Genomic DNA, 26,660 nt, shown 5'->3' on the forward strand with positions numbered 1-26,660 from the left:
AAGGCAGAACAGACCCAGCTCCCTCAGCATCTACTCATAAGAGAGGTGCTCTAATCCCTTAATTGTCTTTGTTGCTCTCCACTGGACCCACTCCAGGATCTCCATGTCTCTCTTGTCCTGAGGAGCCCAGAACTGGACACAGCACTCCAAACACACCTCACTGAGGCTGAGTAGCAGGGCAAGATCCCCTCCCTGACCTGCTGGCAGTGCTGTCCCTAATGCACCCCAGGATTCCTTGGTGTTCCTGGCCCCCAGGGCACTGTGGACCTCTCTTTGTCCACCAGGAGCCCCAGGTCCCTCTCCTCAGAGCTGCTTTCCAGCAGGTTGGCCCCCAGCCTGTGCTGGTGCCTGGGGTTGTTCTTGCCCAGGTGCAGGACCCTGCATTTGCCCTGGCTGAGTTTCAGAGCGTTCCTCTGCCCATCTCTCCAGCCTGTCAAGGCCCTTCTGAAGGGCTGCACAGCTCTTGGGGGTATCGGCCACTCCTCCCAGCTTTGTGCCATCAGTGAACTCGCTGAGGAGGCCTCTGCCCCTTCCTCCAAGTCATTGATGAAGATGTTAAACAATACTGGGCCCAGTATTGAACCTTGAGGGACACCACTAGTGACAGGCCTCCAACTAGACCCTGTGCCATGGATCGTGACCTTCTGGGATCCGTCATTCAGCCAGTTCTCAATCCCCCTCACTGTCCACTCATCCAGTCCACGCTTTCTGAGTTTGTCTATCAGGATATTGTGAGAGACTGTTGAAAACCCTGCTGAAGTTGAGATAACCAATATCCACCACTTTCCTCTCTGCTCCATCACTGTTCCAGGCACCGAGCTGAGGCTGACTGGCTGGGAGCTCCCTGAGTTCTTCTTCTTGCCCTTTTTGAAGACTGGGGTGACTTCTGCTTTCTTCCAGTTTTCAGGTATCTCCTGATTCCCATGACCTTTAACCAATGACACAGTGGGTCTAGTCAGCATATTGGCCCTCCATTCCTCTCAAAAGGGAGTCATCTATTTTTTTTCAGGTTTTTTTTCAAGTATTTACTACTTTACCTTCTTTTTCTTAATTGAGGAGGTTGTGATGTGGGATGTAAGTGCGGCAGAGTGAGGGTCCAGCTCAATCTCTTCCTCAGAGCCCTAATATTTCTTAGTCTTGCTGCTTCATCTCTCGGCTCCACCCCTAGGCCAGCTCAGGTTTATAGATGATGTTTGTAATCATCTTGCAGTGTGTGGTAAATTGCTGGGTTTATACCAGGGTTTTGCAAGGCGTATTAAGAATATTCATACCAATGTGGTGTTTTGCTCACTGCCCACCATTGCAATTTTCTGAACTGTCAGTCATAGTACAGTTTTCTGTTCACCCTTAAAAGCAATGTCTGCGTGTAAGAGCAACTATAATATCTCACTCTCTTTCTGCCTCCTTATATCCAACACATCCATACATATCTATATATCCAGGTTTAAATAAAGTGAGGTATTAAGCAGAAAAAACAAAGAGACTCACAGAAGATGAGGTGGCCTAATACTGTTTCTTTTAACTAGCCATAAAATTTTGATATAGGGTATGCTCAGGGGAGGTGTGCAATGGGAATATTTCCCCTAAAGGGTGGGAAGAAATTTAGACCACATTAAATAAAGCTTTTGAAATGTGAGTGGGAATACTATAGTATAATATATACTGCCCATAACTAGAAGGTTGTACAATGGTTGTGTGATGGTAGTATCTGTATAGGATTGGATTTTTTTTTTTGGATTGATAGATTGATAAATAGGTAATTGATAGATAGTTTGGTAGGTAGATAGAGGATGGAAGCTAAAGCAGATTTCTAAGCATTTAAACTCTGCTGCTATTTAACAGCACAATCGATGGTTCTGAAAAGGGAAAGACATTTGCAATGCTAATTGCAATTCACAAGTGGAGGTGTACTGAGTGGGTGGAAGAGTTAGTTGTTTGCTTGACGAGAGACATTGCAGAGCTGCTGAAGTTCTGATACTAGTAATTCTTTTTGTAAAACAATTATCTGGCTGACTAGAGCACAGGAATAATTTTTAAATCAAAGAAATCAATGAGGGCGGTATTTCCTCAGGTAGTGATTTTGTGGCAGGTTGTTCTGGTTGTCTCAGTGCTCCCACTGAGATGGAGAGCTTCCAGACATGGAGCTTGTGGCATCAGTAATCTTTGCTAGGTCTTAGTGGTCTACAAGGCTTGTCTCTTCATCCAAAATTTTGTCAAATATGTATTGTCTTTTCCTATTTTATGGTATCTACCTTTTTATTTCTGAAAAAAATTGATATTTTTACCTTTGGCTTGACCTGAATCCGCCACCCTTATTTAATCTTATTTAACCTGAGTAGTGCTCTACTCTGTCCATACAGGTTTGTTGGCTCCAGCTGAAGCACTTGCAGAATAAAGTACACACCAGTGTGACAGAAGATGACAAAACTGAGATCTTTACTTCTCTCTCCCTCCTTAAGCCAGGGTGAATGTGCCCTGGACTCCACAGACTGACTCCATGCCATGAGGACATATGTTTGTGTATATAAGAGCACAGTGCAGAATCATTTCGGGGAGAAGAGGAAGAAAATAATAATTCTGACGCCAAGTCCTGTTAATGTCGACCCTCAAAAGTGTCAGTGATCTCTGAGCATGTGGGAGCAAGGAATAGCGAAGGCACCCATCCCCTGGCTCTCTGCAGTTTGCTGCTGGCCTCCCAGTGACCCCCAGGCTGTCCAGGTACAAGCTGGGGTTGGATGTGGTGTTGAGGGAACATTACCATGTGCACTCAGATGCAATTCTTAATTGGGTCTAGGTGAGAATTTCTGCTTTACACGGGGTAAAATGTACATGTATGTGGCATACAGTTTTAAATACCTGAAATAAAAATTTGAAAGGTCAAATAGTAATATGTATGGGGTCTTTTTGATTATTTTTCCCCTGACAGCTGACATAAGAGCAGCTACTATTGGTTATATATGCTCTAATCATTAAGAAATGGAAGTATGAAATTTCCTTGCTAAACAAATTTGGAATTAGAGCAAATTTTTTTATTTCCTAAAACAAATCCATTTTTTTCTGGAAAAAAGTTCTGAAATTTCTAATTAACTTCTGTTGAATTCAACAAATAATTACTGGAAAAGGGAAGACCTTGCAAAGGTAATGGATTTTCTTTTTCCATTTCAATACAGTGTTCTGAAGCTATTTTATCACATTCAACTTTACAAACCAGTTAAAAAAAAGCTATAAAAGAAATGCAATAATTAATCGCAAAGCATTTTAATAATCTCCAGCTTTTCCCTGAAAAATCTTATCACCTCTTTAGTCAAAGTAAAATGTATACATTGCCTTCAGCAGTGTGTGAACATGATTACTCTGAAGTTCCTAATGTATCTAATACTATAATCTTAAATGTCTGGATTGCCTTGGACCAACACTCTGCATAGTCCTTGTCTGTAATCTCTGGGTAAAGCTGGAAAAATGTGACTGATTCCAGTGGGGTTAGTTAGAATATGTCGAGGAGTGGCTGCTAGCCCAACCCAGCCAAAGACTGAATACCAGAAAATGAATACCAGAAAAGCTGGATGTTGATGAAGAAGCAAGGAACGGTGACTTAGGTTCCCTGTGTGATAGTACAGACAGGTCTAATGGTGGGAACAGAGTCCTCCTTTGTTTCCCTTTCAGAGGGTTTCAAGAATCTTGCTGCTAATATTTGTTTGTGTTGCAATATCATTCAGTCTCCCTCAGGAGGACTGAGACCTGGTTGTTCTGGCCATGAACTGAGGGTGGCAAGAAGAGGGGCCAGGCAATGGGAACCACAGGGAAAATCTAGCACAGGGACGGTTCAGGATCTGTGCTCCAAATAGCCACTTGCCCTGCAGGCTCTAGGTACAGTGGCTAGATTGCACTTGGGGTTTTAAAAAATGTGACTTTCTCTTGGAAATACATGGAACAGAGGAATTTTGAAAGCACTGGTTCTGCCTACTGATCTGTGGTTTGTAGATCATAGAATCATTGAATGGTTTGGGTTGGAGGGGACTTCAAAGATCATCTGGTTCCAACCCCTCTATGGCCAGGGACACCTTCCACTAGTCCAGGTTGCCTGGTTCAACCTAGCCTTGAGCACTTCCAGGGATGGGACGTCCACCACTGCTCTGGGTAGCTTGTTCCAGTGCATTACCACCTTCACAATAAAGAATTTCTTGCTAATTTCTAACCTAAACATCTTTCATCTTAAAGCCATTCCCCCATATGCTATCACTGCATGCCCTTGTGAAAAGTTCCTCTCCACCTTTCCTGTAGGCCCCTTCCAGTACTGGAAGACTTCTGCAAGGTCTCCTGGAGCCTTCTTCAGGGTGAACAACCTCAACTCTCAGCTTTTCTTCATAGGAGAGGTTCCCCAACCTTCTGATCGTCTTCATGGCCTCCTCTGGACTCTCTCTAACAGGTCCACATCCTTATGTTGGGGGTTCCAGAGCTGGATGCAGTACTCGAGGTGGGATGTCATGGGAATGGAGTAAGAGGGGGAGAATCACCTCCCTTGGCCTGCTGGCCACATTCCGTAGAGATTTCCTAGTTTGGTTTGTAACAAGATAAATGAACCACTTAATGAACTATTAGTGGATCATTACATCCTGTGTAAATATTGAAAAAGTCAACAAATAAATACAGTGGACACCAGTTTAAAAAATCAACATTGATGAATTGCAACAGGACTGAAGCACAGTAAGATTCCTCTTTGAGGAAATGCTCCAAATGATCTCTAATAAGGTGTGTCTTAAATGGGAATGTGAGATTCCTTTAAAAGGCTCAGCAGTGAGGGCTCATCTGTTTTCTTGAGATCCAGCTGAAGGGGAGACAGCTTGGGGTGAGGGAAGCATGCCCGGATTGGGAACACTAGGCTGTGCCACTGCTCTGGGAAGGCTTGCTCAGATGGGAGGGCCAGGTGGCTGTTTTCATGGGATACAGAGCTCACGTTAATGAGCTGTCAGGACTTGTAGCTTGATGTGTTAATCCCGCTCCTGGACATGAATTGTCTGGAGTGGAGTGCTTGAACACCAAATGAACTTTCTGAGTGAAACCCCCTGGGCACAAAATTTTATCTTCCAATGAAAGTTTATTTTCTCTGAAATTTTCCAATCAATTATTCAACTCTCCTGCTAGTTTAAGCATGTAAAAATGTTTCTATGACTTGCCAGCCACCTCAGGCTGAGGTTTGGCTTACTTTCCCTTTTTGCACTTCATCATTACTTCATTATTTCTAACATTCTTTGGAAGTTATTATTTATTTAAATTGAAAGATAGTGGAACTCATTGCACGAGTATAAGGTTAATCTGCACACCCGTACAGAGATTCTTCTTTCTAAAAACTCTTGAGTGTTTCTTGTGACTTTCACAGACATCCAGGCATTACTGAGGGTGTGACCAATGCTCTTCCTGCCTAACCCTACAGGCCAGCAATTTCCCTCAACTTTCCTTGGGTGTACGTCTAATTTTAAACAAAGCAAACTCACCCTTTCCATAGTCAAATATTAAAATTTGGTTTAAAAAACATTAGGGCTGTGATATAAAATCTAGGCAGTGTTAAAAGAAGATTGATGCTTTCTCCTTTAATCACATGGGTTCATGGCTTGGCACATGCTTGGCATGTGCATTTTCAGTTTAATTGTGGTAGGATTTACAATTTCTTGAAATTCAGTGCTTCATCTTTCATCTTTAGCACTTCAAAGAACTTCACAGGGTTGTTAGCAGTAGCAGGGATTTTCACAAAGTTGTATTTTTAGCACAAAGTCTGAAAGAATGACTTGACATATAGTACAGTGATCATAACCTTACTCTAGGCACAATAAGCTGCTTAATTTACAACTTATACTAAAAATAATGTAGCAAACACGCGTACATCAGGTGGAATAACACAGCAAAGTGATTTTGAGGAGAATAGCACATGCCAGTCTTCACTTACGGCTACTTTCTGTTAGAAGCTGGGAGGAATTTGCTAAGACAGATTCAAATTCATATATAAATATAAAAAATAATGGAAAAATATAAGAAACTCTTTCAGTGAGATTTGAGCCTTGGAGAACTAAAGCATAGAGCAATACTTCTAATATTTGGATATTAGAAAGAGAAGTAAAACTGTTCTGGTTTATTTCCTTCAAATAAATATGTCCAAATTTTAAGAGCCAAACCATTACATTAAAACAATAACAATTTCTAAACTAGCTCAGATTCAACTTGAAAAAACCTGGAAGTATCTTGAGGGTGGGAATAAGAAGAGAAATCTGTTTTTTGTCAGCAGAGTGACAGCAGCTTCTTTTATGACTTTAGAAATGGAGAAACTAAAAATGTGTTGCATTATGTTGCAGAAGAAGAAGCAAACTCAAAGTCCTCTGACATAACTATTTTGCAGTCCCTTGTTAGGAGGTGTAGCTATAATTTAAAAATGAAAAAGACTAAATGTTCTTCATGTGCTCATTCTTTTTTCTTTTCTAGTATATTGAAAAAAATGCTCAGCACAATCAAAACTATATGAGTGATAATAGTATTTTTGGTTTTGGAGTGGGGGTTCACAGTATTTTGGGCAGTGATTAATATAACAGGGTTGTAATCAGAGAGTTCAGATGTTGCATATAATGCATAACAGTAGGAACTGGCCCTGACAACCAGCATTTGAGCTATGTTCTTTCACCCTATAAAGACCATATCTCTGGGGAGAGGCTGTGGGACATCCTTCCCAAACAGCAGAAGTGCAAAGTGTGGCTGGGTGTGCCAGAGATGCTGCATTCAACCTAAGGTCTTGCAGGATGCTTCAAGCCACAAGTCCCTCCGAATGATTTGGTTTGCGCAGATTGCTTTTCCCAACACTTGTCTTGCTGTGTTTCTCCCTTAATGTCTCCTCCTGCATTTTGGCCTCTGTTCTGCACAGACTTCTGTGTGGTTGCAGTGCAGTGTAGGGACAGACTCTCTAATGGCTCCAAATGTGCCACACAGAGCTCACAGCAGCCTGGGGCGCTTTGATCTACTTCTGGCATCCGACATTTGCCTACCCAGCTCAAGAACTGGTGATCAGGCTATTGAACCGCTCAATTCTGTGTCAGCACGTCTCTATTCCACTTTTCCTGACTCACAAATCAAATATTTCATTCTTCAGCACCATGAGAGGCTCCCTCAGCAACTGACATATTTGACAGCCACACTGCACTTCAAAGAACTTCACAGGGTTGTTAGCAGTAGCAGGGATTTTCACAAAGTTGTATTTTTAGCACAAAGTCTGAAAGAATGACTTGACATATAGTACAGTGATCATAACCTTACTCTGAGCACAATAGGCTGCTTAATTTATAACTTCTTTTGGAAATAAAAATTCGACATCGAATACTTAGCGATGTCAAAGCTTCTGTATAAGAAACCCAGAAGTGCAGAAATGCTGTGTGAGCATTTATTAAAAGTAGCTCTGATTGCGTTTTTCATTCCATAGTATGACTGATGACCTAGTTTTCTCTATATTGTTTATTTTGTGGATTTTTAGCTGCTAACATTACTGTCAAAGATACACGGTTATGAGAATACATTAGCAGATTGATTTAAGCTAAATATTTTCTGTAATATTTGGACCAAAGGAAAAGAATTCTGTTCTAGAACATTCATTATCTGAAATAAATTCCAGAGAACAATGGCAATATATTAAATCTCCCTGTCTGTTGAGTGCCCATGTGTCTTCTTTTTGACTCATCCAGGCACGTGGCCAATGATGAGTATTTCTAAAGGGAAAAATTATCTTTTAAAAATACAGCAGAATATAGCAAGGACAGTGAATTGACAAAAATTGTTCTACCTTCTCTTGGTCGTCTCTCTTCTCCTTCTGGCTTTCCCCATTTTATCCTTTTAATTTGCCTATTTCTTCCACATGGTATCATCCATCCCTTCTAGCTACTTAATTCAGTGAGGAATGGGAAACTGAAGCAAGTAGAACTTGAGCTTGCCATTATCCTAACGTATTGGTTTGCATGGTATTGTGTACAGACATCTTATCATCTTTTCGTTTCTTCTGTTTTTAAACCATTTTCTTGTGTGGATGTGCCTGACCCACTGTGTTACTCTAAAGATGGGAATTGATCCCATGTGATTAATCTGTTACCTCTTTTGGCCTTCTCTAGGCTGATGTTCACAGCTCTGTTGTAGCTTGTGCGAACTCACTGCAAATTTACTCAGCTAATACCACCAGAAATGCTTGTCTAGACACTTGGCAAATGTTTGTGGTGTATATTCAGACTCATCCGAGTGTAAGCAGTGAGTGTGTGTGTTGTGGACCACATTTTTCAGGCTACTTTTTTACGTGGTGGCTCTTAATTCAAACCCACATCGCTGTGAATTGTTGTGGATGCACTGACTCTGCTCTGTGCATGCCCTTGGTGCAGAGGCTGTGCTGCTGCCCTACCTCTGCTTCCTGCCGCCTGGTAGCAAGGCTTCACCATCACAGATCAGAGTGTGCCTCTGGGGTCTCTAAAACAGGCAGTGAGTTGGGTTTTCTTGATTAACACAGGTTAACATGAAATAAGACTACGGAAAATTCAAAGGCTGCACTAGACAATTCAGAGAGAGAAGCATTTTTCTGTGTGGATCTTCCTGGGGTCTTGCTGAATGAGCGTTACAACATTTTCTTTTCTCTTATGTCATGTGTACTTGTCAGCACTACTCCCTGCTCTAGAAGGAGGCATGTAAATGACATGTCCTCTATCACATTGCCTTAAATTTAGTTTTTCTGCACTACTATGAATGTGAAAAATTAATTTCAGGAATACTAATTCGTTCATTTCAGTTCCCACACTTAATGTATTTGGTGTATTTTTACTTTTTTTTCTTTTTTTAAAAACATTTATAGTCATGCTGAGTCTTTTGTCTATTTTTCTTGTTTATCCTAGACACATGGAAACACATTTCTAAAAGTTGAATAGAAGTATATCAATACTGTATAGGGCTTTCTGTGGATTTATCCACCATGTTTTAAGTTAAACTGGGGGATTTATTTATGTTGCATATTCTTTCATTATGTGAGTTTGTCTACAGAACAGAAAACATCAAAATAAAGGTTTTTATTCAAGGAAGTATTGTGAGGTTTCCTCCTTTCCTTTTGTAAAGGATATGAAACAGTGAAAAACCACAGACACTAAAACCTCTTAATATGAAGAATATAGTCTCTCTAAAATCTAGGTAGCATTTTCGTGCATCTAGATCCATATTCTATGAATCTTTGATGTGACATAAAATTGTAACTGCTGAGGTGGAGAGTGGGGCAGGAAGTCACAGAGAGCAGCAGCTGTCTGTTATCTTTCCTCATTTCTATCCTAGTCCTTATGGAGGGAAACCTCTTTTAGGATTCTTTTATTTCTATTTTTTCTAACTACATTTTAATTTATTAAACCCTTAGGTTAATCATACAACAAAGATTTAAAATGAAACAGACCCTGTAAGTGAGCAGTGGTGCATGTTGCAGGTGTGTAGGCATCAGAGAGCATTTTCCTTTCCTCACCTGCCTGACCCTAACCCTTCTGCAACTTCCTCAGCCTCTCCTTGACTCCTTCCTACCAGATGTGTCTTCCTGCCTAAGCCTATGCTGTTTTGTGATGGTTATCTCATGCTTTGGGGAGTGGAGACCTTATTTTCCAGTCCTGTCCCCTTTAAAACAATCTCGGTTGCTGGGGTTACAGATTACACGTTGAAAGCATGGTACTTACACAACCACCCAGTGGGAACCCAGATAACTACTGGATATAAGATTTTCTTTCATCTATCCCTTACAAGCCTTAAACCTATTTTGTTATGTTATTTGCATCTCCAGGTTAAAGTGGACATTTTCACCTTAACTGCAGTCTTCTTACTATGCATATTTTTAAAGACCATGCTTATTTTTTATATTGATTCAGGAGCCCCAGTGACTCTGCTTGTGCTCTTCACTGCCCTAACAGAGACTAACACAGCATCTCTGTATGAGTTTGGGTGGGCAGTTATGTTAGAAGGGTGAAAAGATTCCTCTGCTGCTGAATGCTGGTCCCTGAAGGCAGGATGTAAGTCTGTAATGTGGTAGTTTTGCCATTTTCCCCAGCCACTGAGGCAGACAGTCAAGCAGTGCCTTTAGCTCGTAGATTTGATTTATCAATTAGGCCAGGAGGATTTATTTTCAGTTCGCAAAGTGAATCCAATCTATCAGCATAGAGGGTGGTAGGGAGCATGTTCAGGTGGTGAAAACTGATTGATGTGGTATGTTTTTGGCTCCTCAGCATGCCCATGCTTGAGAAGGCAGTGCAGATAGCAGGATGAGACCAGCTAATGTCTGGAGCATCCTATTAGCCTGGGCCATGTACCATCCCATCTTGATCCAAATAGCCTCTGAAATCAGCAGAACCTTGTCAGTGTGAGACTGTATGCAACTGTGCAATGCCCACCAGACTTGGGTCTATGCCACTGGAGCATGGGACCAGCTCAGAGCAGTCTGCCCTGCTGACAGAGCAACTGCAGGTTGAGATATCCACCCCTGCAGGGATTTTGAATTCATCCTTTATTCATAATGTGGCACTGCAGCTGAGGGATGCTGGTATAAATGTTACTGCTCTTGATGCCAAAAGATCTCTGAGTTGTTGTGCTTGTAGCTGGAAGAAGAAATGTGTTTGAATCTTTTCAAAATTATATACAGGTGTATTTGGTGAGCTGGGATTTGGATTCTGTAGGTGATGAGGAAACCACAGAGAGATTAAAATTAATACATTGCTGCACCAAGGTGGGCTTGTTTAGCTGCAGCACAGTTCCTCACTAGTGAAAAAATGTGGATTATGGGCTTTGATGGAGAAAGAGTTTTGTGCAATCTTTGAGTATCTGTCTCTAAATATGACATTTTGATTTCAAATCTGTGGTTGAGAAACAATGAAAATTTATTGAGCAAAACAGAGCAAGCAGAAACCTCCACCTTTAAACTAAATGGCCAAGTTAAACCAGCTGAGCTAGTAACCTTTCTGTTCTCCAGCTTTCCCCAGGTATTATAAGAAACTGCCTAAATTCAAAACCAACAAAAAAATCACATAGGTTATCATAATGTAGGAAAGCATTCTTTTTCATGATGAGGGTCATAACTTTGCATCTTGACTGAATAATAATGAATCAAGTAAAGAGTATTAACTAAAAACTAAGTTTTAATTAAATCCACAGCAGTTGCTATTTTTCAATGTACATGGGAAGAGGCAGGGTATGATATATTTCCTTGATTGAAGAATTTTCAAGTTCCAGCTGGACAGCACTTTAATTAACTTCATCTTCTCCCTTTTCTCAGCTGAGGTCTCATTCCATTATGATTCTGAATCAATCTTAAATGTAACATTTTGGAAAAGACAGCTTTCTCACTGTGTGAATGCTAAATGTGTTTTTTCTTCAGTAGGCTGAAAACCTTCAAACTTGGTATTCTTAAGGTGGCAAATGTGGGGATGTGGAAAATCCAGGGTGAATGTGAGTGACGTGGGGAAGTCAGAGTGAAGATGACAGATGTAAGAAGTGTGTTCCATAGAAGGCTGGAGTGCAGCACATGCTTTTAATGGAGCTACTTCTGTTTCTGCTGTTTGCCAGCTGTAGTGTGGCACTGGGGATCTGCTCAGTAAAATGATAACACTTGCACAACAAACTGTTTGTCCCTGGCTGGTTGACAAACCAAGAGCAGCAGTATCATTGCTGAACAAGAGCCCAGAGTCTCCTCCTTGTCATCCTCTCACACTGAGCTAATTGCCAACAGTCGAAAGACAGCATCTATTTCACAGGTTAAAGTTGAAAGAATTTGTAGCAAGTACCTGAGAGCCCAGATCGAGGTTTTCCTCAAGTCTGATAAAGGATGTAGATAAATCTTCATGAGGGCTTTGCACAACTCAGGCAAAAGGCTGGAGGAAGGGACTTGTCACTAGTGGCAGCCAACACCAATCCTTCCTTCCCTGACAGTCACTGGAAATGCATTTTATAGCACATTTCAGTGGGTAAAATATGACAGGTGCTATGCATGTAGTAACAATAATTTATCTTTTCAAACAGTTTAGATTTCAAGAGAATGACACCAGCCAAATGGGGTTGGCCTTTGTAAACTGATCTGTTGGGAAGGCTCGCTTGGAAAGACAAGTGCAATGAGTGAGTATCCACACCATGTTTTAGAGCTGTGACTTTATTTCTACTTGGAAATGGCAGAATTAAGACAGACAGGGTGTCAGCAGACTAATAACATCTAAACCAGGCAGTTGTCTGTGAGTTTGGCGCATCAGAGAAGTCATGCCACACCATGTCACGTGAAATGTTAGGGAACATGATGTTTCAATTATTAAATCAAGGTTGATTTTTTTCCTCTGGATTTTGGTTTAGTGAGTTTCCCTTTTCTTCCCCTCGTCAGTATTATAGATAGGATAGCTTGGGTCTCAGTGTTTTTTATGAAAGCTTCTATTGAGTCTTCCAATTATCTAATTTATTTGGATTATTACAGTTAGAGTTACTGAGATCTCAGAGGCAATACTAGTGCCAATTTATTTCTTTTTATTTCTTTTTGTTAGTGCTGCTTGTAGTGTTACCTCTAGGACAAAAGAAGGGGAAGCTTTGAGTGGAGGTGTAGTTGTTTCTCTCTCTCTCTTCCTTGCTGAGACAAAGTATGGCAGTGCTGCAGTGCAGGGGTACTCGAGCTGGCATTAAAATAATTATGTTGGGCACTGGAAGCATGCTGGCTACAGCAGAGTGGAGTCAACTGCATTCTGATTTTCCTTGCCAAAAGGCTTAGCAGCTTGGGCACCAATGAACTAATAACAATAGCAGTGTCTGAATAGGATTTTATGGGGGTGTTGTGGTTTAACCCCAGCTGGCAACTAAGTCCCATGCAGCTGCTCACTTACTCCCCACCCTGCCTCAAGTGGGATGGGAAAGAGAATGGGGGGAAAAAAGTAAAACTTATGTGTTGAGATAAGAACAATTTCATCATTGAAATGAAGTAAAATATAGCAATAATAGTAATAAAAAGAATAGGGGGAGAGAGAGAGAGATAAAACCTAAAAGAGACTAATTAAACACAGTTACTCACTACCCGCTGACGGGTACCCAGCCCATCTCTGAGCTGCAGTCAGCTCCTTTCTGGGTAACTGCCCCAGTTCATACAGGGGGCACAGTGTTCTGTGGTGTGGAATGTCCCTTTGGTCAGTTTGGGTCACCTGTCCTGTAAACACTCCTTAGCAACAACCAAAACATCAGTGTGCTATCAACATTATTGTCGTACTGAAGTTAAAACAGCACTGTACCAGCTACTAGGAAGAAAATTAACTCTGTCCCAGCTGAAACCAGGACAGGGGGAGTTTGTCAGTCTGAATTTTTTCATGTTCTGTACATTGCTACCTCTCTTGCTTCTGTAACCTTTTATCTCTCTTTTCTAACTTCAAAGCTATTTCTCAAACCAAGGGGCTGTGCAAGAATTCTCATGGTAGACAAATCCAACACCTTACACAGAAAATAGGAGTCAAGTTGAATGAGAAGATGGAATGGATTGTGGTGATCAGGTGCAGAGCTCAAGCAACAGCAATTCAGCTGTCCCCATTTGTTCCCCTCCCCTACATTTCCCATGCCTGTTCTCCCATTTATCTTGATCACCTCCCTCTCTCAGTGTCTACTCAAATAATTTTGTACCCTGGTTACTTTTTCCTCACAAGTCTCTTTTGCTACCTCTGTATCCAAACTTGGTGTTTCTGATAGGGTTACCTAGCCAGTCATCTAGCAGTCCCCGGGACCTAGCAAGGGTTTACTCTTTAAAATGTGTTTTATTCTCCCCTCCATTATATGTGAGATTCCATAGAATCATGGAGTCATGTAGGTTGGAAATGACCATCAAGTCCAGCCATTACCCTAACACCGCCAAGTCCTTTACTGAACCATGTCCCTAAGTGTCACATCCACACTTTTAAATATTTTAAATACCTTCCCTGGGCCACTTGTTCAAATACTTAGTAACTCTTTCGGTGAAGAAAGTTTTCCTAATAGCCAATCTAAACCTCCCACTTTGGCCATCTTCACATCACTCCCTCTTAACCATCTGTGAAATCTGGTCATCCTTCATGGTATCATCTGTATCGCTTGTTGACTTCTTGCTCTGTTTTCTGCCTTGATGAGTATTTTCTCATGGTTATTTCACTGAAAACTGAACCTCAGGGCATGGCCCAACCTTCTTCCAAGTGTACCTTCGCAAGCTGGAAAGGAGGACTCACAGCATGGTCACACAAATGGTGACATTCAGATGGCCACTGAGGAAATTATGTAAGAGAGAGGAGAAGACAGGAAGAGTCAGAGACCCTCGTTGAACAGGAAGATGTAGCAGGTTGATCCATAGAAAAGTCAATCCACAGGAAAGTCAGTCCAGAAGCGTGCATACAGGCACAAAGAAGAGATCAGCTGCTGGAGGAAGGAGAACTGTGGAGGGCATCAGCTGCTTTGAAGTGCAGTGAGAATTAGCACAGTTGGGAAATGGGGTGGCAGGAGAGGAGAGAAGAACCACTAACCTGGCAGATACTGAAACACAGATTTAAAAGAAACATAAAGATTTTAGTTATAGGCTAGCTGTGTTGAAATTAGTTAGAATAGGAAGGAATTCGGGCCCAGCTAGAGTTAATTGGAATAGTTAAGAGAGCTGGACCTGAAAGGGTTTTCAAGATGTTAGTAATGGATTACTGAATAACTGATGATTTGTCATTTGCATGTGTGCTTAGCTGTGCTTAGAACAAGGAACAGAAACATTGATAAGCTGGTCTAGGGAACAAGGACAATTACCAATTTCCTCCTTCTGTGGGAACTTATTCAAAAGTCACACAAGAAGAAATTTGGAGGTCACTAAAGTAATTAGGATTGTTAAAGTTCAGAAAGGCAAAAAGGTCAAAATGAGGAAGATGAGTTACTTCATCTTTTTTAGGATCACTGACCCAGTTCAAGACCACCGACTCCATTCAGAACACACACTACGCATGCTTAATGACATTTAAGCTCATTTCCCTATGAAGCGGAGAATGGGAGGTGTTAATGTTATGAATATACATTTGTATTTTGGATAGTCATAATTTTTGTAAATAAAAAGGTTTGTGTTTGCTTGGATCAGGGCCCTGCGTCTTAGGGAGCTATCCCACGCAGTGCCTGGCGCCGAATAAAACATACACTTTCTAACTCTAAACTGTTAGAGAGTTTGTGTCCATTTCAGTTGGATATCGATATTAGATTGATATTCATATTTTGGTAAATCAATACAATTCCTACACTCAGGAGGGACTGCTGACCTGCACCAGGGGAGGTTTAGACTGGATATTAGGAAGCACTTCTTTGCCAAGAGGGTGGTCAAACTCTGCAGCAGGCTTACTAGAGAAGTGGTGGATGTCCCCAGCCTGTCAGCATTTAAGAGTCATTTAGAGAATACCTTTAACAACGTATTTTACCTTTTGGTCAGCCCTGAAGTGGTCAGCCAGTTGAATGAGATGTTCCTTGCAGGTCCTCTACAAATGACACAGTCAGTTCTAAATATGTTAAGACTGGATATAAAGGATATTTTTAATCAAGAGAGGGGTGAGTGTCTGAAATATGCTCTCCAATACTGTTTTGACCACAGCAATCCTCAATACCAGCTAATGAAATTTACAAGGTAGCTTGATCAAGTGTAAGTGAATGTGTTTGCAAGTCTCCGTTAAATTTGTGATGTGCCTGTGATTTGATACCTAATGCTGGTGCCAAAATAGAGCATAAGGATTCAAGAATAAAAATTTTGTAAAGGGACTATGTTTTCTTCATAGATTTTTTATAATAGCAAATATAGACAGAAAATAAAATGTGTAGTTTCATTCCAAACCGGTGTTTTCTGTGATGTTCATAACATTTTTTCTTTTTATTAATAGTAATATTATTATTGAGGGTTTGAAGTATAGTAAGAAAGAACATTTTTGCTGTTAGTTTGAAGTTTCAACCTAGTTTTACTGTTTACAAGTAAAGACAAAACTTTTTTAAAGTGCTGGCAAGAAGGAACAGTAAGAGAAAACAACTTCGTCTTTTCCCCCACTGCCACTTCTATTTCCTCTAATAGCCTGCTGTGTTTGCCTGAGGAACTGGAGACCTTGCCATAAATTTTAATTCCTACAGAAAGGAAGCCTGACCACAGTTTTCTAGAACTAAACGTGTCTCAAGCCATTTTCATGTTTTCATGATTTTGCTTTCTCCAGCAATTGCATTCAGTGTCAGAGAAATGTGTTTAGTGAACAATGTTCTTTTAAGCAGTGAAGAAAAATCGGTAATTTAATTGAGAATATAAAAAAATATAGCACACTGTGGACAAAATCATTATTTGCAGGATAGCATACAATACCTAGAAAATTTAAAACTACCTTTTTTAAAACTGAGAACTTAGACCTGGGTGAAGTGAAAGACATTTGTATTTAGTCCCAGCTCAAGGTATGGAGGAGAGCAGAGTCCTGAAAAACATAAAGCATTTAAAAAATTTTATTAGTATTAAAAAAAACCCCTCCTAAACACATCTGAGTTTTAAATTTTTTCTTTGTTCTTAACATGAAAAATTAGGTGAGAGAAGTATGAAAAATGGAAATGCAGCAATTTAAGACTCATGTTAAACAGTTTGATTAAAAATTTGAAGATAAGATTTAGAATCTTGGCATTTAAATAATCAGCTCCTTCTGGTATCCTTTGCAGAAGGAAGTGCTGGATGTGCGTATAAAATGAGGATGAAATATGATATTAATTTGCACTGAAGTAGCAAATATTCTACAGAAGTCTCAGGTCATTAATCTATCTTCCAGCTAAGGGAACTACATTAATAGCTTATGGGATTTACAGGGCAGGCTTCAATTTAATGGTTCACCCAAAGTTTGGGAAAAATAGGAAAGGGCAGGATACTGGAGAATACGTTATATCTTGATGCATTAAAATCAATGGCAAAACTTTCTTGGCCTAAAATGGCCTCTAGATGGTTTCTAATTTCAGTGCTGCTGCTGAATGTTAATTGCCTGTCTGCAAAGTGGAAGGAACCATATTTTCCTGACAAGTGTTAAAACTGACTGTAATCCTCATAGCTCTGTCTTGAATAGGAAAATAATCTGAATTAACATTAAGCTTTAATTGCATTTTTGGGGATGAATGGGATGGGTGTTGTGTTTTTTAAAGTGTGGCTTCAGCCTAGAAAAAGACTCATATTTGCAGCAAATTAACAGAAGGTGCCAGGAGGGTCAGGAAGTTTCATTTGCAGTATTTTCTAAGCAGTTCTCATAGTTGGAGTCCTGCCTGTGTTTTGTCACCAGCACTAGTCACAATGTTCTTTAAACTATAATATTTCCCTAGGCTCTGAAGCCAGGTGAGAAACCCTTTTTTCATTTCTTGCTGTTGGAGATGGGGCTAACTTTGTAAAAGGTGAGAGGAGTGCATTATACAATTTGCAGCTGATTCATGAGAAGCCTCAGAAAAAGAACCAGGGAATAATGGCGTAACTTAATAGCTGAAATTCTGTCTTCACAGGGGAGAGTCACTAGTACAGCACCTATAAATCAGTGTTGGTGCAGTGCATCATCAGATATGCAACCTTTTTTAACGTGATAATTCCCATAATTTGGGTATTGACCTTGTTCTATGTTGTACAGACTTGTAATCTGTGTTTTTCTGAGTGATCCCTACAGGTGGGACATTTCTAATGTGAAGTCACACTGTGAGACACCTCTGAGTGTGCTTGGAAGATGGGATTATAAATATTCATTGCTCTTGCAACCTTGGGCAATGAATGTTTCAAATTTTATAAGCTAAGCAGAACTGGGCCTAGTCAGAGAGAAAAGAAAACCTCAAAACTTTGGTAATTCCAGGTGATAAATGAAGCAGAATGGGTAAGAAAATGAGAGGTTTTCTGCTAGGCTGATTTTGAGCCAACATGCTAATTTGATTAGGAGAAGTACATAAGCACACTATAAAATCTAATCACTTATGACAAAACCAAGTCAGGCTGGATTTCCCTCCCTTGGAAATACAATAACTGCTCTGTGGTCCACTCTCATCCCTGAGGAACCAAACACCATGAGCTGTGGATTCATGTCACAGTTTGCATCCAGGAACAAGCCTGTGTGCTGTCAGGCTCCCCCGGGCTGTCCCATCCCTTCCCATGGGGGGACCCCGATTACCAGCCATGGGAAGTGCAATTGGAGAAGTGAACACATCATCAGCCTGGAGAAGAATCTGGCTTGGATCACATAAAATGCCACTAGCGGTTTCTTTCAACCACATGTCTGGCAAGCAGGGGATAAAGGGCAGCAGGAGCTCATTTCATTCCTTTCCTGCTAAATTATCCCAGGTACAGAAGAAGGACTTGCTAATGCTTGGCTCCTGCCTGCGCTCTGCAGTGAGACATGGCAAAGCCCAGTCCTCAAGCCTCCTTCCTGAGATCAGGTACAAATGCGTTTGGGGCTTTTTGTTTCTTAAAGGGTAGCTTTGCAGATAAAATATCCCAAAGAATACTGTAATCTTATATGCCTCCCTTAACCACTGATAGAGTCTGCAGGTATATGTGACAGGTTCCACCAGGTTCATGGCATCACCCCAATGGAGCCTGAAAATCATCACCCAGTGCAGCTCAGAGTGTCATTGTTTCCCCACTGGGTTGATACTCCTGCAGTGTGCCTTCTGGCACAGGTGAATTTCCAAATGTCTGCACCACCGGCTGTTGAGGGCCCATACTCCTCACTCCCTCTCTCTCTTTTTTTGGGTTTTTTTTTTTGTTTGTTTGTTTGTTTTTTTTAAACTAGGAAAGATCACATATCAGTATGTTTTAATATCAAAATATCATCATATTTTCACGTAATTAAATCCCTCTTTCCAGTCGGCTCTGAAGTTCTCCTTTAAAGCACAAAAAGCCTCTCCTTGTTTGTGACATGTTAAGCAGCGTGAATTCGGTGGAGAAACTGGGGATGGCTGCCTTGAGGGCAACTGGGAGGAGGGAGTTCTCAGGATCTGTCACTGTGGAACATGGTAGCATAAAACATAAAAATGGATTCAAAATGTAGATCCACCTCCATGCAAAATGTAGATCCACCTCTTCTGCTAAAGCTTTTTTTTCCTCTCTGTGTGAGATCTTGGTGTTGCTGGGGGAAAACAAGAAGAGAATTTTGAAATTAAATGGATGAGAATTTGATAATCGCCAATGACCTATTTTCTTATAAGATTATGGAATTGTGCAAATCAGTGTGTTTTTTATAACGACTAGAGTATGAGAGTGCCTAAATATGTACAGCTGGGACAGCCAAGGCAAGAGCTGAGTCTGGGACTCCTCCGTCTGTCTCTGTCTTGCTACTTCTTTTAGAGAAACAGAATTTTGTTGAAAACTCCTGGAGAGCGTACTTCTGTCACTTTCCTTTCAAGTTTCATCATACTTTAACTTTTGGAAAGTCTTACCCCTCTGCCCAGGGGCAACCAACCTGAGATGGGATCCTCAGGATTATCTCAGTGAAACACAGCAGGTAGTTCTTCTATTTTTGCTGCTATGCCAATTTTGTGTCCTTTCCCAGGGTGCCAGTTCAGCTATTTATGAAACTGCAGGGGAAAACAAGTAGTGAAATGCTGGAAATTATAAAAATTATCCTTTTAACGATTTTTATCATTATCATGAACCTCAAAAAAGAGGGGGAAGGGGGAAATGTTTTAAATTCTTCTCCCTGCTGGACAGACAAAGATGTTGGACCATCTCCTTTTTTGATGTCATAGGCCCAAAGAATAATATTTTTGTAAGATACTCTCCTTCTGCTTAGGGCTCTTTAACAGGGCTTAAAAATGCCTTCTTCCAAAAAAATATACTGTGTACTTGAACAAAGTACAAAGCAAGTGGAGAGATGGTTAAAGTCACAAAAATCTTTGCCCCCAGGATCTGGCCTGCAGCTTGTCCCCCCTAAGCTTATGTGATGATTCATATGCATTTACATTCCCTGAGCTTCACACGGCATCTGCTGCTACACATTTGTTGCAGGATTTTGTCTTTGAACAGCTGGTGACAACCCACTTCCTCTTGCTTTCTTCAGCAGAGATTTTTCAATTGTTTCTTGCTGTTTTGATGTGGGACCCAATGTTGGAAAAACAAGCCCATTTACCCTGATTAGAACCAGCCCTTTAAGCACTTGCCAATTAACAACCCATTTGTTATTTTTCTAAGGACCGGGAAATACTTTCCGTTTCTCTCCTTTCACTTTATTCAGCTGCAATTCCACATAAGCAGAACAAAATCAAGCACTTCTTATATAAACTGTTATAAATATTTCCCTTGTTCTCCCCCTTCTTTTAGTTCTACAGAGTTGGAGAGGAGGGCATCCTTTGCTTTCTTCAGGCTAATCTTAATTAGCTTGATGTCATGATAATCATGCTCCCTCCTTACACTGCCGCTGCCACTAGTGACGAGTGTTATACATATGCCTTGCTGAAAACCAAACAGAACATCACATTAGCAACAATGATACAAAAAAAGATTTCTTTTTGTTTCTTGGTGCCAATTATACTAACAGGCACTAAGAAAAATAATATAACATGCATGTGTTTTTAGCAAAATTAGAGATGGTCTGGTTTGTGCCAGTCAAGTACATTCAGTGAAATCTCCTTTCAGGGATTTGATCTCAGCTATATCTATGAAATCATACACTATGGTTTTATGCTTTTTAAAAAAGTATGTACTAAAATTCAGCTGAATGATGAGCTACTGTTTCTACTTTTTGTCCTCTTCTTCAACACATTCAAATCTCCTTGCTAGGGACCACTTTTTTTACATAAATATTTTAAGGAAGTACTAAACTTTCAAATGAGATCATCTTGTTTCCATTTTTGAAAATACAATCACTTATCTCAGACAACTCCAGGAGCAGTTACTTGAAAAACTGCATATAATTCCATCAGCCCTAAAGGTAAGGGCTCTTCTGCTTCAAAATGCTTGCTGTGTTTGTTACTGATTCAATGACTTTGCTGTTCTGCAGGAATTTTCCAAATGGGGGGGGTTTCCCCTTTTCATAATTCAAGTTGAAGTTACAATCTATTTTTTAGCCTGTGCTGTTTATTCCCATAAATAGTATCTGCTCATATCTTCACCTATACTTTGCCAGTCCCTTAAAGCACAGGTATACTTATGGTACGTGGCTATTTACGTGTTCTGCACCTCTCTGCAGAGGAGGCTTTAACATCTGCTGCATGCTCTGAGTTGAGTTTTCCTTTGCAAATGCCACAAAGCACCTGACTACAAAGGAAGGGGTTTTCTTGGAGAGTCGCACTTGCTTCCTACCTTTATTGGATATGTTGCAAGTTCTTCTCTAATGAAGAGTTCCTTGGATCCTGGATTTAAATACTAAACAGGCACATATATTTACTGAATCATTGCCAAACTTGGGGTTTTTATCTGTTTGTTTCCTGTGGCAAGGAAGGATTTCAAATCATTTTGCTGCTCAGGGGAAATTGAAAACAGGATTTATTTTTGGTTCTCATTTGACTCCTCAAGATGGATCAGTAGAAACCTGTTATAACACTAATTTACTTAAAGGTGTATTATGTGCACTTTGCTAAAATGCTGAGGGGGAAAAAAAGCTTTGCTTTTGCAGTTGTTTGGCCTGAGGCCAAGATTCTCCATGAAGCTGTATGAAGAAGCCAGAACATTATTATCCACATCTTTTTATGCATACAGTGTAACTCATTGGCTAGACAATCTGTGCCTGTCTTAAAATATATTTAAAAAGACAGAAGAGGGCTACAAATAAGTCAAAGATGCACGCTTGTTTTCATAGCTGTGCAAATCAAGGACTAATGTGGAGCATTTGGATGAATCTTCTCCCCAGACCTGATGTCAAAACAAAATATTACTTCCTTATAACCAGAGATTAAATATTTCTCATTTCCTGAAATGCAGTGCAACTGTAAAAAGAGGTGCTAAAAGCCTCAGTGGTTGGGTTTTTGTTTGTTTTTTTAACAACCCATAACGGTTAGTTGCACATAACTAATTGTTAGATAATTTTTGCTGTATTAACTGTAATTTCCTCTTAAGAACACCTTCAGCCCGTGGTACTCTACAGCTTAATGCATGACATTTCTTGGTGCATGGGACAGACAGTATTGGTAACAATTTAGATTGTGGCAACCTGTGTTATGCCTGCTCTATGAATAGCAGTGTCGTTTGTCATGCGTTTGAGCAGACTGTCTGTACAACACAGGCGATGACAAATTCTAGGTTGAGATAGATTTGTCCTCTAGTTCACAGACTGGCTCTCTTTTCCCCTGCATCGTTGTTCATCTCAGGCTAACCCTTCTGCACCCTTTCCATTCTCGGAGAGGAGAGAGATCTGCACATAACTGGATATTCAACACCTGTGTTTCAATTATCATATTATATGAAGAATCTGGTGCTTCACTTTATGTTCCTCAAGTAGTTATCTTGATTATTTGCTACTGCAGAGCTGCGGTAAACTTGTTTGTTTCTCCTTTTCTCTCTGCCTGAATTTGATTTCAGAAAGCAATCTCAGATAAAGGAGAGATTTCAGAGTCCTAATCACATGCTGCTGTTGTTGGCTTTGTTGCTGCAACTGGCAACAAAGAGTATACCTTATACTATATGAAATGCCAAGAGCAGAATACATTATTTTTATTGTTATGTTTTTGGGGTTTTTTTGTGAGCTCTTCCAGGACAGACATATCTGAAAGCCACGATAGTTGTATTCAGCAAGAATTTTGTATAATATTTAATTACAAGACATACATGTATGGGAGAGTTTTGTGGTGAGAAAACAGCTCAGGGCACATTCAACAACATATTACTTCTTTTTCTCTCTTGTCAATTACCTTTGAGTCATCCTGCTTGCATAAGTTACAGGTCAATAAACAGATTTCAAAGCAGAATCTGGCATCTGCTGAGACACTAACTTCATCATGGGCTTATAGAAAGTGCATATTTTTTCATCATCTTTTTGTCCTAATATGATTGTTCTTCTAATTTTCTTCTACAGAAGGATCCTAATGCTCATTCAGTGTGGTTTCATTTAAAAAATTTCTGCACGTCCTTGTTTTTGGTCAGCGTGCACCTTTCTTCTGTGTGTATAGTGCTGGGTAAGAATTGCTTCATTTGTACAAATTGCAAAACTCATCAGGCCCAGAAGGGCCAAATTTTATCACAGAAGTTTGATAAGATGGGTAGACTCTCATTATAGAAAATAATAATAAATTTAATGGACTTCTGTGTTTCATTATGTGTTTCATTATGTTTCATTTCATTATGTGTTCTGGAGCTTACAGAGTACTCATTTATTTTATTTGTTTCAATAACATTATGGTGTGCTGTGTGTTCTAGTCAATGTCAGTCATTATTAAGTAGAGAATTTCTATTATTGAATAGAGAATTTCTATCCTTTTTCATCTTTGGTTTTGATGTAAAATTAGGGAAAATTTTGAAATGCCAGACTTCCATTAAATTGGAACAGAAAGGTTGGACATTTTCAACTGAAAGGAAATTCTTTTAAACTCCTCAAATGGAAGACTTTTGCTTTGCAAATTTCTGTAGCCCAAAGAGAGTTGTAACACTGGCCCTTATTCAATTTCATGGTTCCCAGCTGCTCCTGCAGTTCCAAAACTGAACTATAGGATTCTTATACTTACCAATGGAAGATCTGCATCCTGAGAAATACAGCTCATTACAGCTGGAGTCCTTTAAAGATCTGTGCCCTGCAAAGAGTAACGGCAGGAATTAGAAAGCAAACAGTGTAAATACAGGGAAATATACTGGAAAATATGGAAAATCTAGTATATTTTCCAGTAAATGGAAATTTTTTTCCAGTATATAGAAAAAATATATCCCACAAGTGTGTCTCCTGAGCCTGGAGAACAATAGTTTGTACAGATTTTAGGGAGAAACACACTGCATCAGAGTGGCCCAGTGCAGAAAAACATGCTGACCAAATCTTAGTGAAATTGTTGAATGAAAAATTGTCCGGAATGCAGAGCTGGGTTTGCAGGCAGGGCAGCCCAGGTTTATCTCCAGGCTAGATCAAGTAGTGGTACAATTTATCCTGTGCAAAGTGAGAGATGAGAAAGGGTCCAGGCTTGACCCTGGGCCTTTTTTGAGGAATCTGCTGGGTCTAATCACACAATCCATGAGCACAGTCAGTAGTTCCCAAGAGAGCATGTACAAAACTCTTAGAATCGCACAGGTTGGAAAAAAAGCTCAAAAATCATCAAGTCCAACTGTACTTGGCCTCCAGATACCATATAACCGTATTTAACAATGGATACTGTACCTTCCAATTTTTTAGGAAATAGTTTCAGTTTAACTCCATCTCCAAAGATGGCTGCCAGATTTAAATAAAAACAAATAAAAATGGGAGAATGGGAATAAATAAATAAAGAAAGCATTAGGTGTTTTTTAATTGTTTCTCTGTTGATATCTCAGATAAAATATGACAAGTCTTGTGCACCTGAAACATTCATCTGACACATGAAGAAAAGATAATGCTAGGTCTTTTATTGCACTTGATTTTATTTTTTTCCCCCCAAATAATCAGCTTACTCTTCAGAAACATGCAAGAGAAGTTATGTAGGCCTCAATTTCCGTTGGACAAAAGTATTTTGAATCCTTCAAAGGAAATCATACATTTGGACACAATAAGCCACAGATGACTTTTCATTTTCTTCTTCAAACATATTCTGGTGAAAGGCCTGCTGACCTTTTGTGATTGATTGCTTCCTGAGAATACAGTGAATTTCCCTTTCATTCTTCCTTCTCTCTGGAGATCCGTTTGTCTTCTGTTTATAGGGAGTAAATCACCTGCATCTTATTTCCTTGGATTGAAGAACCCGACCAGCCCCTCATCACTTTGACTTTTTCTCTTCCACCATCATATGCTTTCATGGGCAAATCCACCCATCAAAAACAAGGAGTAGACACCTAGGACTGTATTGTAAATTATTTTCTAGATTCATGCAAAATGATGGGAAAGTCTGCTGAACTGCATTATACCAAGAATTTATCAGGTAAAACCAAGATGTTCTGGGAATTCAGATACATACAAAAAGTTGTAATATAGACTTCACATTTATTCTTAAACATGCAGAACTTTGTCTATTTCTTCATAGACAAGCATGTACACAATTTTATTGTAAACACTAAAAAGTCATGACCTGACCTTTCACTCCCCATACTGCTATTTGTTCCATGTCAGCAGCCTCATAAGCTACAGCTTGTCACAAGCAAGAGACAAATGCTTAGAGAGCTTTCCCTCTGTTTGATCCCTGTAATCAACTTTATTTCCTCTACAGAATTTCAATTATCCCATTAAACAATGAGTCAGGATGCTTATATTGATACAGGTGCCTTAATTGGTTAATTTGTACTCGTGCCAGCCCCAGCTCAGTATTTGTTTCTCTGAGGCCTCACTAGACAGCCACAGTCCCTCCTAAGCCCTAATGGTAATTCCTGGCAGGTGTAGTGCTGGAGCACAGCATTTAGGTGCACCCACAAGCCCCACACACCACACACTATTTAGCCGTATATATGCTTTGCTGCTGAGCTTTTATTTTCTTCTACATTGTAATTTCTAACCTATTTAGTTTTAATTATAAGACTGCGACTATACAGCACTGACCGTATGCTTCTAAAACCCATTTGCAAGAAAAACATCCTAATAATATTGCTTTTTTTTAGTAGCACTCCAAAGCAATTAAACACCTATTAGATGCCAGTGAATTCTGCTTGCAGTCTATCATATGCACATTTATTTGCATATGCTGTCCTCTGAGTGACATAATTTTCATTATTGACTTATGAGGATAGAAATAATAGACAGACTATTTACTAAACTGTCTTTAACTCTGCATCAATGAAATTGCTATTTAAATGTGTAACAAGTTTCACTGACATAAACGGGGAGATTTTAAAATCAAGGTGAAGGGAAGGACAAACATTCATCTGTACTCTCTAAGACTCTCTCACCATGGCAAGAAAACATGTTACCTGGTCCTGTAAATCATCAGAGAAACCAGACAGAGCTACAGGTAGATCTTAAAAAGTAATTTCCTAGGAAATCAGTTTTTCAGGACCAAGAAAACCCACTAGTGAACTGTCAGGTTTATTATATTCCAAATTTACATCCTGATAAATGTCATAAACATGAGCTTCTGCTGTAGTCCCTAGAAGGCAGTTTCCAAGGAGCTATAGCGTAATTAAGTGCCCTACTCAAGGGACTGTAATAGTTGTTGCTCAACTTCGTTTCCAGTTTAGCTTACTTTACGGATTTAATTTCTTTCCCTCTGCTGATGTAAATGAAGAACTCACCTTCTCCCCTCCTTATTCTGCTATATTAACTGGAAGTTTGCAGGCAGGAACAGCTGTTGGAGGCATCAGAGTCGTCTCTAGCCCATAGACGTAATCCCGTACCTGCCAAAGGCAGCAGCTTGCAGAGAAGCAAGCAACTCAGCCTGCACCCTTTGAGTTGCAGACTAACATTCAGAATGGGGGATGACTCTGCATTTCTCTTCATGGGAATGTATCTCTGTTTAGCCTTTCAGAAGATACATTCAGTTCATATAAAGTAAATTAAACAAGCAGTTGCTGCTAATGATCTTGTGCAATACCTGTTTTACATTCTCTCTGTTGTGGCTCCCCC

At 40.0% G+C, this 26,660-nt stretch overlaps 2 long non-coding RNA genes across 24 annotated transcripts in view; one reads left to right on the plus strand and one right to left on the minus strand.

Moving 5' to 3' along the window:
* The window catches only part of LOC108445249, a 290,571-nt gene that overhangs the window by 156,266 nt on the left and 107,645 nt on the right, over positions 1-26,660 (plus strand). For 11 of the 23 annotated variants that reach the window (XR_001860038.1, XR_001860035.1, XR_001860029.1 and 8 more), the window contains 5 exons: positions 812-907; positions 2,361-2,718; positions 4,282-4,474; positions 12,043-12,135; positions 13,421-13,535. The exons of 2 other annotated variants lie outside the window; for them this stretch is intronic. This is a non-coding gene — a long non-coding RNA (uncharacterized LOC108445249). The remainder of the gene's footprint in view (positions 1-811; positions 908-2,360; positions 2,719-4,281; positions 4,475-12,042; positions 12,136-13,420; positions 13,536-26,660) is intronic. 10 more of the 23 variants (XR_001860025.1, XR_001860026.1, XR_001860034.1 and 7 more) reach the window with 5 other exon arrangements.
* LOC108445250 lies at positions 14,429-24,395 on the minus strand. The gene is made up of 3 exons (XR_001860049.1): positions 23,659-24,395; positions 19,467-19,581; positions 14,429-16,472 (listed from the first exon to the last, which is right to left on the minus strand). It is a non-coding gene; the product is annotated as an uncharacterized LOC108445250 (long non-coding RNA).

This window comes from Corvus brachyrhynchos, unplaced genomic scaffold, assembly GCF_000691975.1.
Source record: "Corvus brachyrhynchos isolate BGI_N302 unplaced genomic scaffold, ASM69197v1 scaffold11, whole genome shotgun sequence".
NCBI classification, from domain to species: Eukaryota; Metazoa; Chordata; class Aves; order Passeriformes; family Corvidae; genus Corvus; species Corvus brachyrhynchos.